Consider the following 17,445-nt stretch of genomic DNA (forward strand, 5'->3'; position numbering starts at 1 on the left):
AGGTGAGTGCTTGAAGGTATATCTTTAGATCTTGCAATCGAATCTTTTAATTTCTTGTTTTATCACTAGTTTGGTTTATAAAAGAAAACTACAAAAAATGGAATTAAGGTGGTCTCATATTGTTCATCTTTATAATATCTTTCTTGAAATATGATGGATTGGAAAATTGCGCTCAATTGTTAGACGAAGAAGTCAATAAAATGTTTGGCACAAAATATTTGAATGACGAGCATGATTGCAATGTTGTTAGTATGAATTCTTTGAATATCCAAAATGCTAATGATCATTGCACTAGTCATGAGAAAAATGTTTCTTATAAGCATGTCAATTTTTGTGGAGTGGAAAGTATTTTTGAAGACGTGCCTTATAGGGAAGATAGATTTTGTAAGAAGCACAAGCATGATAGAACCAATTTTTTGCTTAATGTGATAGATGAATTTGCTACAAAATTATGCTCTCTTTGTCCTACTACTTGTGAACTTTGCAATAAATTTTGTCACCTTAATTTCCAATGCATGTTTTTTCATGATCGAATCGTGTCGAAATATTGCAATAACTTGATCACCCTTGAACTTTATAATGAGCTTTGTCCATTTTGGGGGAGTGAAGAATTGACACATAAAAATAGTTGGTTTGAAATATTCGTTCTCACGGACGACATTGAAACTAATCTAAAGAATATCTATATGTTTTGCATGGTAAATTGCGATGAGAATGCTTATATTGCCAACTGTAGAAAGATGGGAAAACCAATAGAATATAAAAGGAATACTAATGAAAGGGTAAAGATTTCCACTTTCCCTCCTATTGTCTCTCATGATGAAATAGGTGACGAGGAGGAGCTCCCTATTCAACCAATGTCATCAATAAGAAGCTTGAAAAAATTAATTAAACCCACACATGATGTGGTGAAGAAGAAGAAAAGAAGAAAGAATAGAGGTAAAAATGTATCTCTCCCAAATAATGTTGCTCCTATTATTGTTGTGCTCATGAAAATGAATCAAAAATAATTGTGGAAGATGATTCACTTGATGATGATATTGCTTCTGTGTCTTATGGCACAATGTCCGAGAGCATTATTGATGATGACTTTGTTATGCCTATTGCTTGTTGTGATGATTATGATTGGGAAGATAATGCTACTTCTTATAATCTTGGAAATCTTTTTGGCACCAACTTGGGAAATTATGATGATAGCAATTGTTATACCGTTGGTGCTATTCATACTATTAATGATGAGAGTGATTATGATTATGATATGCCAAGCCACAAGCTTGGGGATGCTATGTTTGATGAGAATGACATGTTTGAGAATTTATTTGCTGCAATTAATGTTCGTCCCAAGCTTGGGGATGACATGCTTAATGAAGATGATCTTTTTGGCCCCCCTACTTCGAATGATCAAATTTGCTATGATGATTGCATGCCCCATATCTATGATGAGAACAAAGTTGCTACTTATGATGATTATTGTGATGATACTTATGTTATAAAAAGTAGTGATAATTATTGTCATAATTTTGAATATACTTGTACTGAACATTACTCTTTTAATGTGGAAACAATTTTTAGTATTCGTGTTTCATATGATACTCCCACTATTGTGAATGAGAATAAAATTGCTTATATGGAGAGTAGTAAATTTTCTATGCTTTCGGATCATGAAAAGAATGCTTTATGTGATTGTTATATTGATGAATCCATTCATGATGCTACTGAAAATTATTATGAGAGAGGAACCTATGATTCATGATGCTCTTGTTATGTTTCAATCCTTATCTTCTATGCGAGCATCGTTGAACTCATCATGCCTAGCTAAAAGGCATTAGAGAATAGCGGTTGTTGGGAGACAACCCAACACTTTTACCTATTGTTTTTGTGTGTTCACATGATTATGCTACTATAGTAATCATGTTTTATTACTTTTGTTTCAATAAAGTGCCAAGTAAAGCCTTTGGGATAGCGTGGATGATAGTTGACTTGATTCTGTCCAAAACAGAACCTTTTGCGCTCAGTCCAGGAATTTTGAAAATTCACTAGAACGTGATTTTGATCTGATTTTTTAAAGGTGATAGATATACAAATTTCCTACGTTTTCCTATTTTTTCATAATTTTTGAAGTAGCAGAAGTATGGTTGGAGTACAGATTACTACAGACTGTTCTGTTTTTGACAGATTCTGTTTTCAATGCATAGTTTGCTTGTTTTCTAGTTTCTATGGCTTATATTTCTCAATATAAATTGTGGAAATGATATGCTACAGTAGGCATTGTGTGGAAACAATTACAAATCTTGTCTTTGACAGTACCAAGGTGAAATGGTTTGCTCTTTATCATACTAACCTATCCCACAAAGTTCCATTAAGTTTTGTGTGATTGAAGTTTTCAAGTTTTGGGTGAGATGTCGATATGAGGAGAATACGGAGTGAGAAGACCCTAAGCTTGGGGATGCCCAAGGCACCCCAAGTTAATAGCCAAGGAAGATCCAAGCAACTAAGCCTGGGGATGTCCCGGAAGGCATCCCCTCTTTCGTCTCCAACATTATCGGTAACCTTACTTGAGGCTATATTTTTATTCGTCACATGATATGTGTTCTTATTGGAGCATCATTTTATTTTATTTTTATTTGCTTGATGCTATTTAGAATAATGTTTTGCATCTTTCATTTCAATAAAAATGTCAAGGATAGCCTTCACCATGCTTATTTTGCAAGTATATGAGTTGCTGTTTCAAAACAGAAAGTTTATCGATGTTGCAAAAATTCCTGAGAAAAGTAAGATTGTGATAAAATGTTGAAACTTTTTGCATAGTAATCTCTGATAAATTTTCTACAGTGCGGTAAATTTTCATAATTTTTGGTGTTAAAGAAGTATTGATAATCTTGCATTCTTACACACTGTAACGTTTTCGCAGATTGCTGTTATGTTTGCATTGTTTGCATATGTTTGCTTGTTAATGATTCTATTTAAGGATATGAGTATTAAATACGCAGAGGCATTTAGTATGCAATGTTGAATAATAATTTTTGTGATTTTCTACAGTAGAGAATGATAAGGTTTTTGCATTGGTTTATACTAACTTATCTCATGAGTTCTTGTTGAGTTTTGTGTGGATGAAGTTTTTAAGATTTAGGGAAACCGTGATATAAAAGGAATTAAGAAGACACAAAAGCTCAAGATTGGGGATGCCCAAGGCATCCCAAGATAATATTTCAAGATGTCTCAAGCATCTAAGCTTGGGGATGCCCCGGTAGGCATCCCACCTTTCTTCATCAACAATTATCGGTTAGTATTGGTTGAGCCTAAGTTTTTGCTTCTTCACATGAGTTGTGCTATTCTTGGAATGTCATTTTGTTTTGTTTTGCTTGCTGTTTTAATAAAATACTTAGATCTGAAAGTTTTTAAATAAGAGAGAGTCCTCAAATAGCTACCCATTTACTTAACTACTCATTTGATCTTCACTTATATATTTTTGGAATAGTTTTTCATTCACTCTCATGCTTCACTTAGATTATTTTGAGAGATAATTTTTTTTGCTCATGTTCTTCACTTAAATTTATTTGAGCTTGTCAAAAGCAATTGCAACATATGAAACTAGTCCCAAAGTGATAGATATTCAAAAGGGATATAATAAAAACTTTCATGAAGATCATTGGACAAGATCCTTAAACCTAGTTTTGCCATATGAGTCCACTATACCTACCTATATGCGGTATTCCCGTGCCATTCTAAGCAAATTTGTATGTGCCATCTCTAAAATTTCTTGTGGTGACATTGGAGTATCTAGGTGACATTAGAGTTGGTTGATGCGTATCATATGGTGTTATTTTAGTACGAACTCTTGGATAGATCAAATGGAAAGAATAGCCTTGTGGTATTTTAGTACGAACTCTTGAATAGATCGAACGGAAAGAATAACTTTGAGGTGGTTTCGTACCCTACAAACAATTTCTTCTTATGTTCTCCGCTAGATAAGAACTTTGGGGTGATTCTTCATCGCACGTTGAGGGATGGTTATATGATCCAATTAGATTAGCGTTGTTGAGAGATTGCACTAGTGAAAGTACGGACCCTAGGCCTCATTTTCAAGCATTGCAATACCGTTTGTGCTCACTTTTGTTACTTGCTCCCTTGCTGTTTTTTATTGTTCCTATTACAAAAATCAATATCTACTATCATTACTACACTTATATCACCATCTCTTTGCCAAACTTGTGCACCTATACAAATTACCATTGTATTTGATGTGTTGGGACACAAGAGACTCTTTGTTATTTGGTTGCAGGGTTGTTTGAGAGATACCATCTTCATCCTACGCCTCCCACGGAATGATATACCTTAGGTAATCCACTTGAGGGAAAATTGCTACTGTCCTACAAAACTCTGCGCTTGGAGGCCCAACACGATTCTACAAGAATAAAGTTGCGTAGTAGGCATCAGCCCTCTCTATGGAGGTAAAACCCTATGTCATGCTCTTGCTTACATTATGAGAGTATCAAAGTACAAAGTTGATCTACCTCGAGATTGTGAGTTTTGATCTAAGCCCTAGGGGTATGACGATGATGAATGTATGAATGATCCTCTATGGACTAAACCCTCTAGTTTATATAGGCACCAGGGGTATCTAGGGTTACACATGGTCGGTTGCCATCTAGGGATTACATGCTGAATCTTCAAATATATTTGACGTACATGCCAAGTCTTCGGCCGGAGCAGATCGAAGGCCTCCGAAGTCTCTCCTCCTTGATGAGCTAGCGGTCCGATCCATGTATTAGTCCAGCCGGGCTAGGACCCCCTACTCCAGGACACCGTCAGTAACTTGTCTTTGAAGCCGAGGTCGATAATCTTCGTCGGATAATGCCTTTGGCTGGATAATCTTCCGCTTGGCAAGCAAGTTCCACATCCTTGACTAAGCATCCTCCCAAAGATCATGAGTCCTTGACCAGCTAGCATTGCCCTTCTGACAAGGGACAAAGCTATTCCGACCATTCGTTACCCAAAATACATCTTCGTTCATCCAAAGTGCGTGGCTTGCTTAGTCTCAAATACTAGCAGCACGGGTGAGCTCCGCAGTGAATTACTGACAACTTTACCGAAACTTTACCGCACGTTATATTCACCAGCCATCACTTATTCGAATCACGGTTCAAGGCAATCCTCTTATTGGCACGTCGTATCAAAACAGAGATTGTGCACTGCATTTTAAGGGATATCATCAATCAATTGTTTCTCCCCAAGCGTACATAATTACACGATAGGCCAAAACATGGTGACTTTTACGATGCAACGGGGAGGGGGGACATTTCGCCTTTTACCGGCTTATAAAGAGCAGGAGGGGACGAACCCGTACTCCTACGCTTTCCTTCTGCTCCTGCACTCAAATATCCTAAGCCTTCACACCCCCAATCGCATTCTCAAGACCAAATCTTTCCTCAATCTTCTGCATCCACACCCATGGCTGATGCAGATCTAAAGGGGAAATGGGTGGATTCTAAGGTCACCAACACCACCATCGCTGAGCTCCGTGCGGCGGGATACATCCCCGTCAATGCCGTCTGCCGGGCCCTAGAGCCCGTCCAGCGCATCCCCACTCCCAATCCAGGGGAGCGGGTCGTCTTTATCCCCCACCACGTTTGAGGTCTCCACTTCCTTTGTGCGGGGGATATTGTTCTTCTACGGGCTAGATTTCCACAATCTAGCCCCGAATTCCATCATGCACCTCACCACTTTCATCATAGTGTGTGAGGCATTTATGTGCGTGGAACCGCACTTCGGCCTGTGGCTGAAGACCTTCTGCGTCAAGCTGAAGAGCAGTGGTGCTGAGTTCGCGAATACGGGAGCACCATAATTAGGAAGCTCCAAAACCCGGTCTGGCTGGAGGGGACCTTCATCGAGACTGTGAAGATTTGACAGTGCAAGTGGTTCTACATCACCAAGCCGCTTGTGTCGGATTACGGGTTCCGGCAAAACCCTTGAGGTTCGAACTCTGGGGTGCGCACGAAGATCTTTCCTCCCCCTAGCTCACGCTCTCACCACGATCTCAAAGCTCAGCTTGTCGAGCCCGAAGAGCAAGGGACACAAGAGGTTATACTGGTTCGGGCCACCGATGTAGTGTAATACCCTACTCCAGTGTGGTGTGGTGGATTGCCTCTTGGGCTGAGGATGAACGAGTACAAGGGAAGAACAACCTCCTGAGGAGAGGTGTTCTCGTGCTTCAGTGAGCTTGTGTGTGTGAGGATGGAATGGATCTGATCCCAGATCAGTTGCCCCCTACTGTGGTGGCTAGTCTTATTTATAGAGGCCCTGGTCCTCTTCCCAAATGTAGGTGGGAAGGGATCCAACAACGGCCAAATTTGAAGGGAGACAACCAGTACAAGTTATCCTGACTAAAGGTGGTCTTCGCCTGACAAAGGCTCTGGTGGTGACGCCGTCCTGGGCTCCACGGTGACCTCCGTCCTGCCATCCTGCTGGTCTTGGTCTTGTTGCACCGATATGGAAACCTTTGCCTGATGCCTCGGGACTCCTCGCCTACGCCTGCCTCTGTAGCACCAAAGAGGAAACGAGCACACTGCGTGCACTGGCGCCCACCTGGCGCCTGCCTGGCCTTGGTCGTCATGGCTTGCGTCACAGGAACCTCGTGAGGTGCCCCTTGCCTTGATCTCTCTGCCCCTCGCGAGCCAGCCTGGTGAGGCCGCCCCCGACAAGGTCTTGCGTCGTCCGCCTCGCGAGGCTTGGCCCCTCGCGAGGGTCTTGAGCGTTTGCTGATGAAGATGGGCCGTACAGGGCCGCTGGTGGAGCCACGCCGTGGGCCGCAGGCAGGCAAGTCTGGGGACCCCCGTTCCCACGACGCCGACAGTAGCCCCCGGTCCCAAGGCGTGCTCGTACTTAGCTTCGCGGCGAAGCCAAGGGGCAAGTGTGGAGCACCGTGGGCCCTAACCGCCTGCGGCCTTGATTGACGCGTGGCGACCGACGGGACGTGGGCGCCTCCGCTTCCCCACGCTGCCTTGATAACTGCCCTCGATTTGACGAGACCCTGCTGCATGCAGAAGAAAAACCATCATTGTGTGTGATCGTGGAGGCCGCCGGTTGGCCTTCTCCTGCTATAAATGGGGAGGGGGCGGAGCCCCCATTGCTCATCTCCTTCTTTCTCGCCGCGTGCTCCTTCCTCTTCCTCCTTGCTCTATCGCCTTGCCGCGACACCAATGGTGCCGATACGGAGGTCCTTGACCGCGGAGAAGGGAAATGCTCCCCGCGACGAGCCGGTGGTACTCCCGCTGAAGAAGAGGCTGGCCAGCTGTTGCGACGTCGTCGTGTGGCCGGAGGTGACGAGGCCTTGGCATGAGCGGCCTTCCCCCGGATATCCACTGCCCTTGTACGCCCGGGCAGAGGGCTCCGGAGGAGGAGGCCGCAATCAGCACCGACCGCGTCGCCGCCGTGGTGGACGCGCCGCAGTGACGCGCACCGCCGCCCCAGGAACTCACACCGAGGGCTCCTCGCGCGAACTGGTGGTGTGGGCGGCAATGCCTCAACGCTCCTGGATTCGCTTCCTGCAGTTCTTCTCCGCCGAGGGGTCCGCTCGAGCTGTGGCTTCAGGATGCTGAGTGTGATGCCCCGGCGACGGGGGCGGAGGTCGAGGTCGTCTCCCCGGGCAAGGTCTTCATGACCCGCCGATGGGGCGAGATCGCCCGGGTTTGCCGTGCGGAGGGCGCCCTCGCCATCCACTTCGAATACGATGGCGCCTCCATGATGTTCTTCAAGGTATTCGACAAGGAAGGCCGCCGCCTCGAGTGCTGCCATGGAGGAGGTCGTCGGGGCGGCCGGAGCTGGGCCTACCGCTGGCCTCGCCAGTAGCCCCTCCAGCAGTAGCGGTGACGCTTGGGAGTCCAGCGACTCTCCTAAGCCCTACGAGACTCTGGAGACGAGTGAAGACAGTACGTGCCCCCGAGCTCTCGCCGTTCCCGGAGCGCAGCAGCAGCGTCCGCGCGTCGCCGTCGCTGATCTGGATGGGGTTGGCGTCGGCCTCCCGTGGCCCATTGTTGATGATGGTGTCGGTGGCGTTGGGGGCTTGTAGATAGGGCTCGTAGAAACCTTCTTCTTTTGTTCCCTGCAAGGAATCGAGACGAACCCCATGGGGGGTGTAAAGGATCTGTGGTGCCTTTTGTTAATATTATCCTTTCCGAGTTGTGCTGCGGCATCAGTGTTTTACGTAGGCGTATAGAAATAACATAGCTCGGTGTGTCTGAAGTAGTTTCAGCCTCGTGAGGCACGCATCTCCCAGCACCTGGTGAGACCTCCTTGCCGTAGGCTTGGCGGGCATTAAGGAACTGAAAGAATTTGTTAGGAAACACTTATTCTTCTTTGCTTAGGGCCCCAGGCGTGGCCGGCCGCTGCACGTCGCGGTACCCGAGGGGCACGAACTTAAGAGAGGGAGGTGCGCCAGTTTGCGAGCTCGAACGAGGGTGCCTCACGAAGACCAGGGGAAACGCTTACGAGTGCACCTGTTTAGCCCCCTCGTGAGGCATGCGAGGGAGAGTACGGTCCAAAACAAAGAACCGAGGGAAGAAACAGCAAAGAAGGCAATCGAACCAAGCCAACAAGAAACACCAGAATGCGAATTTCCATTAAAGAGGGGAAAGCCAACCACAGAAAGCAAATGAACAGCTGCGTCCGGCACCTAGTCTAGTCTTCTCACCAGCGCGGAGCTAAGTGCTGCCACTAGGACGTGCGAGGGAGCCCCCGAGGCCTGAGGGTGGCACTCTGGAGACTCCAGGGCGTCTACAGTTCCACTCATTATTACGTCAGAGTGTCACGGGCAGAGACCTTCACAGGCACTCGGCCTTGCTTCATGGGTAGAACTTCCGGAGGTGCTAGATGTTCCAGGCTTTCTGGATGGGGACCCTGTCCTGCGTCTCCAGGCGCACGACGCCAGGCCCGGAGACGTGGGAAACCCTAAACAGGCCCTCCCACATGCACTACAAAAAAAATACACTTCCGTGATGATACGTGTTTGTCACAGTAGGTCGCGTTTTCTGTCATGCATGTACATCCATGACAAATTTATGACAGAATCAAGATAGTCATACCTGTGCTGTCGTAGAAGTGTTCCATGACATTGCCAAAATTATCATCACGGAAGTGTCCACTTCCATGACGATAAATCGCGCGTCACAGAAGTGCTTTCGTCAAGGGTGACCGACACGTGGCATCCACCGTAACGGAACGCCGTTAAGCTATCGGGTCGGATTTTGGATCCGATAACCCGTTAACAGCCCCGACCAATGGGGATTTTCCACGTGTAAAATCATCATTGGCTGGAGGAAACACGTGTCGGCTCATCGTTGGGACAGATGTCATCCACTCATTGGACGGAAGGCGCCTATGATACGTCGACACATGGCACGGCCCAACAGAGGCCCATTCCTGTGAAAAGGACGGCCCGTTTGACTTGGTCAAAAGGTGGCGGGCCGGCCCATGGAAAGCCCGTTAATGGCCTGTTCGCATATAGCCCATTTACAGCCCGCTAACCCAAGGCCCGTTACGCCCTATCCGAATTAGGCCCAGTAGCGTCATCTGGGCCATCCAATATGATTCCAGCCCGTTTTCACTTCTGGCCCATGACGTCTTTCGGCCCATATGAGGCCCTATGTAACTCTTGGCCTATTAACGACCCGTGGTGAAACTGGCCCGTAATGAACAGCGTATCACTTTACACCCATTAACGGCCCGTGGTGAAACTGGCCCGTAATGAACAGTGTATCACTTTATACCCATTAACGGTCCGTGGTGAAACTGACCCATAATGAACAGTGTATCACTTTATACCCATTAACGGCCCGTTATTCCGTTGGGCCGTTTCCAGCCCATGTTATCTTTCGGCCTTCTCAGAGCCCATTTATTCTTGGGCTCATTTCCAGCATTCGTTTACTTACGGCCTGTTACTGTCATTTTCTGCTTGTGGGCCAAATTCAGCCCGTGGTTACAGTCGGCCCGTTTGTGGTCCGTTAATACGTTGGGCCGTTTTCATAGCGTCATCAAATACGGCCTATTAACGATGGCCCGTTATGGTTGGCCCATGAACGGACGATTCCAACTCTAGCCCGTTTACAGCCATAATGCGGCCTGATATTGTCCCATGTTTGGCCAATCGATCATACGACCCGTATAAGGCCCATTGATGATACGGCCCGTAGAAGGCCCATTGTTTCTACGGCCCATAGAAGGCCTACTGTTTCTACGGCCCGTAGAAGGCCCACTGTTTCTACGGCTCGTAGAAGGCCCACTATTTCTACGGCCCGTAGTAGGCCCAGTGTCACTACAGTAAATATTTGCCCATGGTTATTGTGGCCTAGTTTTAAAAAATAGGTTATTGCAGCCACTAGCAAACCACGGAAAAAGAACTGCACTGACTACAAGCAAACAAATAAACAAGACAACAAGGAAATAAATAAGCAAGCAACTTATGCTAGGCTATCACGGCTATTACACATATTACATCCACTGGGCATCGAAGTTCGCCACCAGTGCAAATATAGGGAACAAAGCAGCATATAAACGCCGCGGCAAAACAAGTCCAGAACTGAAACCACTTCAGAAGAGTTCAAGAAACAATATCCTGGGTACCCATAATGCTGGTAAGATGCTTAGCAAGCTTATTAACTTTCTCTTGTTTGGCGCTTAAATCCTCCAGCGCTTGCTGTTGCACAAGAAAGTACGCATCTAAATTCTGCAGGGACTTCCTCAGTCCTTCGGCTTCTTGCCGCAGCATAGCTGACTAATGCCTTTCAGCTTGTAGCTGAGACTGAAGAAGCCAAAGTGATTCAGGCAGCGAGTTCGAAGAGCTTGTGCCAGCGGTACTGGCCAGTAACTCGAACACTACATCAACGCAGGACTGTGGGGTTTTCTCACTATCTACGAGATCGTTTTTATCACCTTTCTTGGAGACCAACAGGGTTGTCTCACTATCTTGAACCTTATCTGCATTACTTTCTCTACCATTGCATAGTGGGGTGCTCTTCTCCAATATTCTGTTTGCATACTACAAGAGAAACAAGCAGACACATCACAGGTTTAGCTTGTAGTATACGAAACTCATTTTGGTAAACCGGTTCAGTAGTAAGGTGGACAGGATAACAACATGAAACAAACATATATCTATGTACTATGGTCACTGTATTGTCCATATCATTCTAGTTTATGTTCCCTAATCAAGATAGAGACACAATTCAACTCATATATTTTTAAGACACAGCAGCATAGACAGAATATAAGTGTGAGAAACTACACAACATTGGCAGCACTTGTAATGTGCATCACATGAGAACATAACTGTTTATACAACTTAAACTAAAATCAACATAGAGCAAGAAGTTAGAATAGCAATCCAGTTAAAGAAATAGGTTTACAACATACCTGTTGCGCCATTGGAGTTTCAATTGGATCCTTCAAATTCGAAAGTAGTTGGTATGAGTAAATACAGTGATGCAACGACAAAGGAGTATGGACCATAGCTACGGCATCTGACCTGAGAACAGTTGCTCTTCTACTTTAAACGTGGAGTTTGGGTTAGCTGTGGTGGTCTTCGTGCTTTGGGCACTGCAGTAGCTTTACAAACTGCTCGTGTGGGGGTACTCTGTGGTGGACATGGTGCTTTGTCAACTATAAGTGGGTTAATATCTGCTGGGGTTGCGGTTAGATGGGTTCTAGCTGGTTCTCTGCCCAACGGTGTAAGTGTGCAATCTGGAAGAGTCTCGATTATGTGTGGTGGGGCTAGTTTGTGGGCCAGTACAACCATGGTTCTATCTGCATCGACGGGTAGCACTGTCTTTTGTGAAGAACGGGTTTTTGCTCCCTTAGATACTGCCATCACCCCCTCCAATTCAAATGGCTTATAAACAAGAAAAGAAATTGAACGTACAGACATTGTATGATAGACAGATGTGGTAATTCACATATATGTTGTCTAACCAAACAGGACAGCATGACACAATTTCACATATATGATGCCTAACTAAATAGGATAGCATGACACAGTTTCAGATATATGATGGATAACTTAACAGGATATAATGGCATAATTCAACATATGATGAGTACCTAAACAGGATGACATGACAAAACTATATGATGTCTTTCTAAAATAGGTTGGGATGAAATAATTCACATACATGTTGTCTAAGTATACAGGATGGCATGATATAATTGACATAATTGATTCATATACTAAGCAGCTGGCACTCGCATGTATGATCTCTAAACTAAGCAGATAGAATTCAATATTGTGCATATGATGTCTAAACTAAGCAATGCAAGACACCATATGCATCATATGAGAAATATAAACATTGCAACTTAGAGCATACACCTCAGGTGGGATATAGGACTGATCATCTGTCTCTGAGTCCTCCTCTGAGGAGCTCCCTATAACCATCGAGATATATGCTTCAACAGGTACCATTGCCTGCTCTGAAGACCTTGTTTTCACTCCAGATTTTTCCATAACCGGCTCAAATGGCTGATACACATAAAGAGTAGTTCAATATACACAGATTGTCGACAAATGGAATACGTAATGAAAAAAAAGATGGCATGAGATAATTCACATATATGATGCCTGGCTCCATGGCGGTGCATAATTCACATATATGATAACTGGCTGAAAAACATGGCATTGCATAATTCACATATCTGATATAGAAAGCAAACAGGAGGCATTCACACAAAGCATGTCTAATCTAAGCAGATGGCATGGCAATGCAAGACACCATATGCATGATATGAGCAATATAACCCAGCCAAGTTAGAGCATGCACCTCGGGGGGCGGGGGGAATACGACTGGTCATCTCTCTCTGAATCCTCCTCTGAGGAGCTATCTGTAACCAGCAAGAAATCTGCATCGACAGGTAGTACTGACTGCTCAGAAGACCTTGTTTTCACTCCAGATTTTCCCATGACCGACTCAAATGGCTGATGCACAGGAAGAGTAGATGAATGTATAAACATTGTTGACAAATGGAATACATTATGGAAAAAATATGGCACAATGCAATTCACATATACAATGACTGGCTAAACAGGATGGCATTGCATGATTCACGTATATGATGCCTGGCTAAATAAGATGGCATTGCATAATTCCCATATACTCCCTCCGTTCCTAAATATTTGTCTGTTTAGAGATTTCAAATGGACTACCACATACGGATGTATATAGACATATTTTAGAGTGTAGATTCACTCATTTTGTTCCGTATGTAGTCACTTGTTGAAATCTCTAAAAAGACAAATATTTAGGAATGGTGGGAGTATGATATAGAAACCAAACAGGTGGCATTCACACAAAGCAAATCTAAACTAAGCTGATGACATATAAGATGTATAATGTAAGCAATGCAAGGCGCCATATGCATGATATGACCAACATCAGCATGCCAGGTTAGAGCAAACACCTCAGGTGGTAAACAGGCGTGGTCAGCTCCTTCTGAATCTCCATCTGAACAGTTATCTTCCTCTGGAATACAATCTGGAAATGCAGGAGGGGGGGGGGGCACTTCGCCCACCTTGGAGCGGCGTCTGCATGAAATTATATTCGCACGCAACGGTCTTCTCTTTTTCTCTACATGTTCAGTACGATTGTGTACAATATCTGACATGCATAATAAAAAAAATAGTTAGATTTTGTAAGGCCTAAGGGGTGCATGCAAAAATCAAGACTGATGGTAGCAAACGAGTGGATGGATCCAAAAATAATGATATCAGGTAGATTATAGCTTCAGTTTAAAAAGATAGACAATGGATCATCTATTGTTTGTGGCCCACCCAACATGAACCACATAGAAGACCCCAGATGAACTAGATAGTAGACAGATACTATTTGTTGTTGGCTCGATATGAGACCCATGGGCAGTTCAAAACTCAAGATTGAATGATAAAGTAGCAGGTAATAATAACCGATGTATAACGTAAGAAAACACGAAAGACTGCGACCTCTCTTCCGGAACTGTGTAGTCCTCAGGTTCATCTGCTCAGTCGATGATGGTAATACAGTTGGCGTGGCTGCCGGCAACGGGGAAGATGATCTGAGGCGGCGAAAGGAAGTCTGCAGGGGGGATCTCTACTGCAGTGAACGCTTCTGTCGATGGTGCACCTCAGGTGGGGTGGATGACGGCACGGCAGGAGTAGGACATAACACACATAGTGTTCTTTGACGCCTATCTGAAAATGAAGTAAATCTGTAAGGGCTCCTTAGAATTGGAGGATTCTATAAACGCAGGGACAAGAAAAACACAGGAATAGGATAGGAATGCACGTGCAAAACAGAGCATTTGGAAACATAGGATTTCAGTCAACCTGGGTGTTTGGCTCACATGAATTGGAAGAACAGAGGAATGGATAAACAAAGTGATGCGACGAGTGTACAACCTCTTTGGCATAGCCTTGTGGACCTCAACATCATTGGGTTGGACGTGGAGGATGGTGATGATGCTGGTGTGACTGTCGGAGGCGGGGAAGAAGATCCGAGGCCTCTGGAAACGGCGCCGAGGGTACTGCTCCGCTGTGATGGATGGTTCCATCGTTGGAGCAGCTCCGCTAAGGTGTACGGCGACGAGGCTGAAGCATGACAAGACAGACAACGTTCATCTGAAGTGGGACCCTAATATCATCTGCAATAGATGATGTAAAATACATCACCAAAAAGTGCTAGATGTAAAACGCATCAGCCGCGCCACGGCCGCTCCGACAGATGCTGTAAGTACTGTTCACTCTGAACTTAACTGAAGAAAATGAACTTCACAGTCGAAACTGAATTTTACTATTGAAACTGATTGAACTAGTAACAGAGCATTGCAATGGATGTTTAGGGCGTTTGAGCACTAGTAGCAGAGAAGCAGTGATCTAAATCAGCAGACGCTCGAGCAGGGAACGCACTAGCAGAGAGCAAGTCGTGCAGTAACACCGCGAGCGAGTGCTAAAGCAGCAACTCGTGTAGCTGCCAGAGGTCGTCCAGCAGCAGCAGCAGCGCAAGCGAGAGCAAGAGCAGAGCAGCAGCACGAACGAAAGCAGGAGCAGTGCAGCAGCGCGACCGACAGCAAGAACAGAGCCGCAGCGCGAGCGAGAACCGGAGCAGCTGCAGCTAGTGCCGTTGTGGAAGTTGCCGCCGAGGAAGCAATGACATGGGGGAGAGACGCCGTGGATGATGTGGCCGGCGACGGCGCCGTCGATGGAGACACGCCATGTCTGCTCGGTATCGAGCACCGGCAGCCCCGTGAGATCGAATAAAAGATAAAATGCAGCGGTGAGTGCAGAACCTCCTTGGTGGCGCCGAGTTGGCCTTGGCTTCATCGGAGGAATTGGTGAGGGTGCTGCGGTTCCGGTGGGGCAGGTCAAGACGGCGCTGTGGGGATTGAGGTGGCGCGATAGACGAGGCGAACGTCAGGGCAGCTCCTTGGAGGTGGAGGACGGGGTGGCTGATCCGGCGGGACGACGAGATCGACAATGGATCCTCATCCGGTGCGGTGGATGAGGGACGGCGAGCTGTTGCGGTGGACGACGTAGTCGGGGAAGAGTCTCCGGCTAGGCGGCGGTCGGGAGGCCGACGGAGGAGCATGGGGTTTCGCGGGTTTTGGCGGCCTCGGTGTACGAATGGGGGGTGCGAAGGGGGAGGGGGGAGCCAAGCTTAGGGACGCGCTTGTCCGAAATGTAGGGTAAGTTACCAGCGTACCCCCACCGGTTTTGACACCGCGACATGGAGCTTCATTTCCCGCTGAGGGGTAGAAGGGGGATTTCGCGTGTCTGGGTTGCGGGAGCGATTTCGGATGAGGAGGGAGTTCTCGCGCGCGTCCAAATTTTGGGATAACAAGGCGCGGCGCGGGTTGAAGAAGCGGGAGTTTCAAAGCAGGAGAGACAAAAGATACTCGAGCTTGAAAATTTCGGGATAACAAGGTGCGGATTCGGAGTTTCAAAGCAGGAGAGACAAAAGATACTCGAGCTTGAAAATTTCGGGATAACAAGGTGCGGATTCCTTGTTCGGCAGAACAAACTTAACGTGTAAAAAAACAATTCATACAAGACACAAGAGAGTCATGTCCCCTTTTACTATATTGCTATAGATGCCATTGAAAAAACTACAAGAAAAATGTAAAAAAAAAATCGGGAGAACAAGATTACCCTGCACAGTACCAAATCGATTCGCACTTCCCTCAACAACAACAAAAAACAAATCAATTCCCACCAAAGAAATAGTAATGTCCCTTTTTATATGATTACAGATGCCATGATCTCGAATTTCAATTTTTGAATCCACGTTATGTTGAATTCGAATATATCGTTAGGTGACCTTGCGGTTTATAATTGATGTAGTCGTACATTTTGATCTTCCATCATATATGAACATTTTACTCCACCATGTGAACATATATATTGTCGTCTACCATATGGACTAAATTTGAATCAATTTTCCTTATTTGAATACGATTGTTGTCAAGTTATACAATAATTTAAATATTATCTTGATAACAAAAAACATACATATAGCAGTAATCATATTTCGCTATGAACTACATGTACCATACGCTCTCCAATTCAAATATTTGTATCCATTTTATGTTGAATTCAAATCATAGTACATTATTGGTCTAGGTAGCGAGATGTTTGGGATAATCAAAACCCTGTTTTCATACGTATAATTTTTGGCTGAATTGGGACAAGTTTTGGTATAAGCCTCTTGCAAAACCGGAGATTCTCTCAACAAGCCTCGTGGTTCCGAGAGGGAACGTGTCACCTTTGTGTGCGAAACGATATACGCTGCCTCCCCCCTGATTTTATTTACAGAGGCAACATAGAACTATATGAGTGCCCTGTTAAATTTTGGAATTATTTCGGGTTCATTTGGCCTTTTTATACATTAATTGAGTTTCTGGACTTTTAATGTGCATAATCTAAATATGAATTGCATGCACATGCTCCGGTGCACCAAAGTGGGTTGAAAAATCACATGTGTGTCCTTGGTTGAATTTCTAGGTCCCATGGAAGAAATGAGAATGAAATTCAAACATCTGGGCGTCATGACTCGGCCGAGAACATCGAGAAACTTTGAATTCATGTAAATACAAAACTCGCCTGGAAATCATGAAACTTGGCATGGTGTCATGTCATGGCACTAACATGTTGTGGTAAAAAATTGGGCCGATTTGGAAGCTCGTGGTTCTAAGAGGGAACGTGCCACCTTGGGTAATTGCTGCATCACCACCAAAACCCACCATTTCTTAAGCTAAAGTAGACCAAGGTAATCCCTATATTAGCATATTACTAAGATAAATAGAGGGCACTGTAGAAACATTTAGGACGTGAGCTTGTCAATCTGAATGTGGAGGGACACAAGCTTAGCCCCGGCCAGCAGCTTGGGCAGAACTGTCAAGAAGGCCAGCTCCTGCACGTCGACGTCGCCGGGA

This window comes from Aegilops tauschii, chromosome 3, assembly GCF_002575655.3.
Source record: "Aegilops tauschii subsp. strangulata cultivar AL8/78 chromosome 3, Aet v6.0, whole genome shotgun sequence".
Taxonomy (NCBI): domain Eukaryota; kingdom Viridiplantae; phylum Streptophyta; class Magnoliopsida; order Poales; family Poaceae; genus Aegilops; species Aegilops tauschii.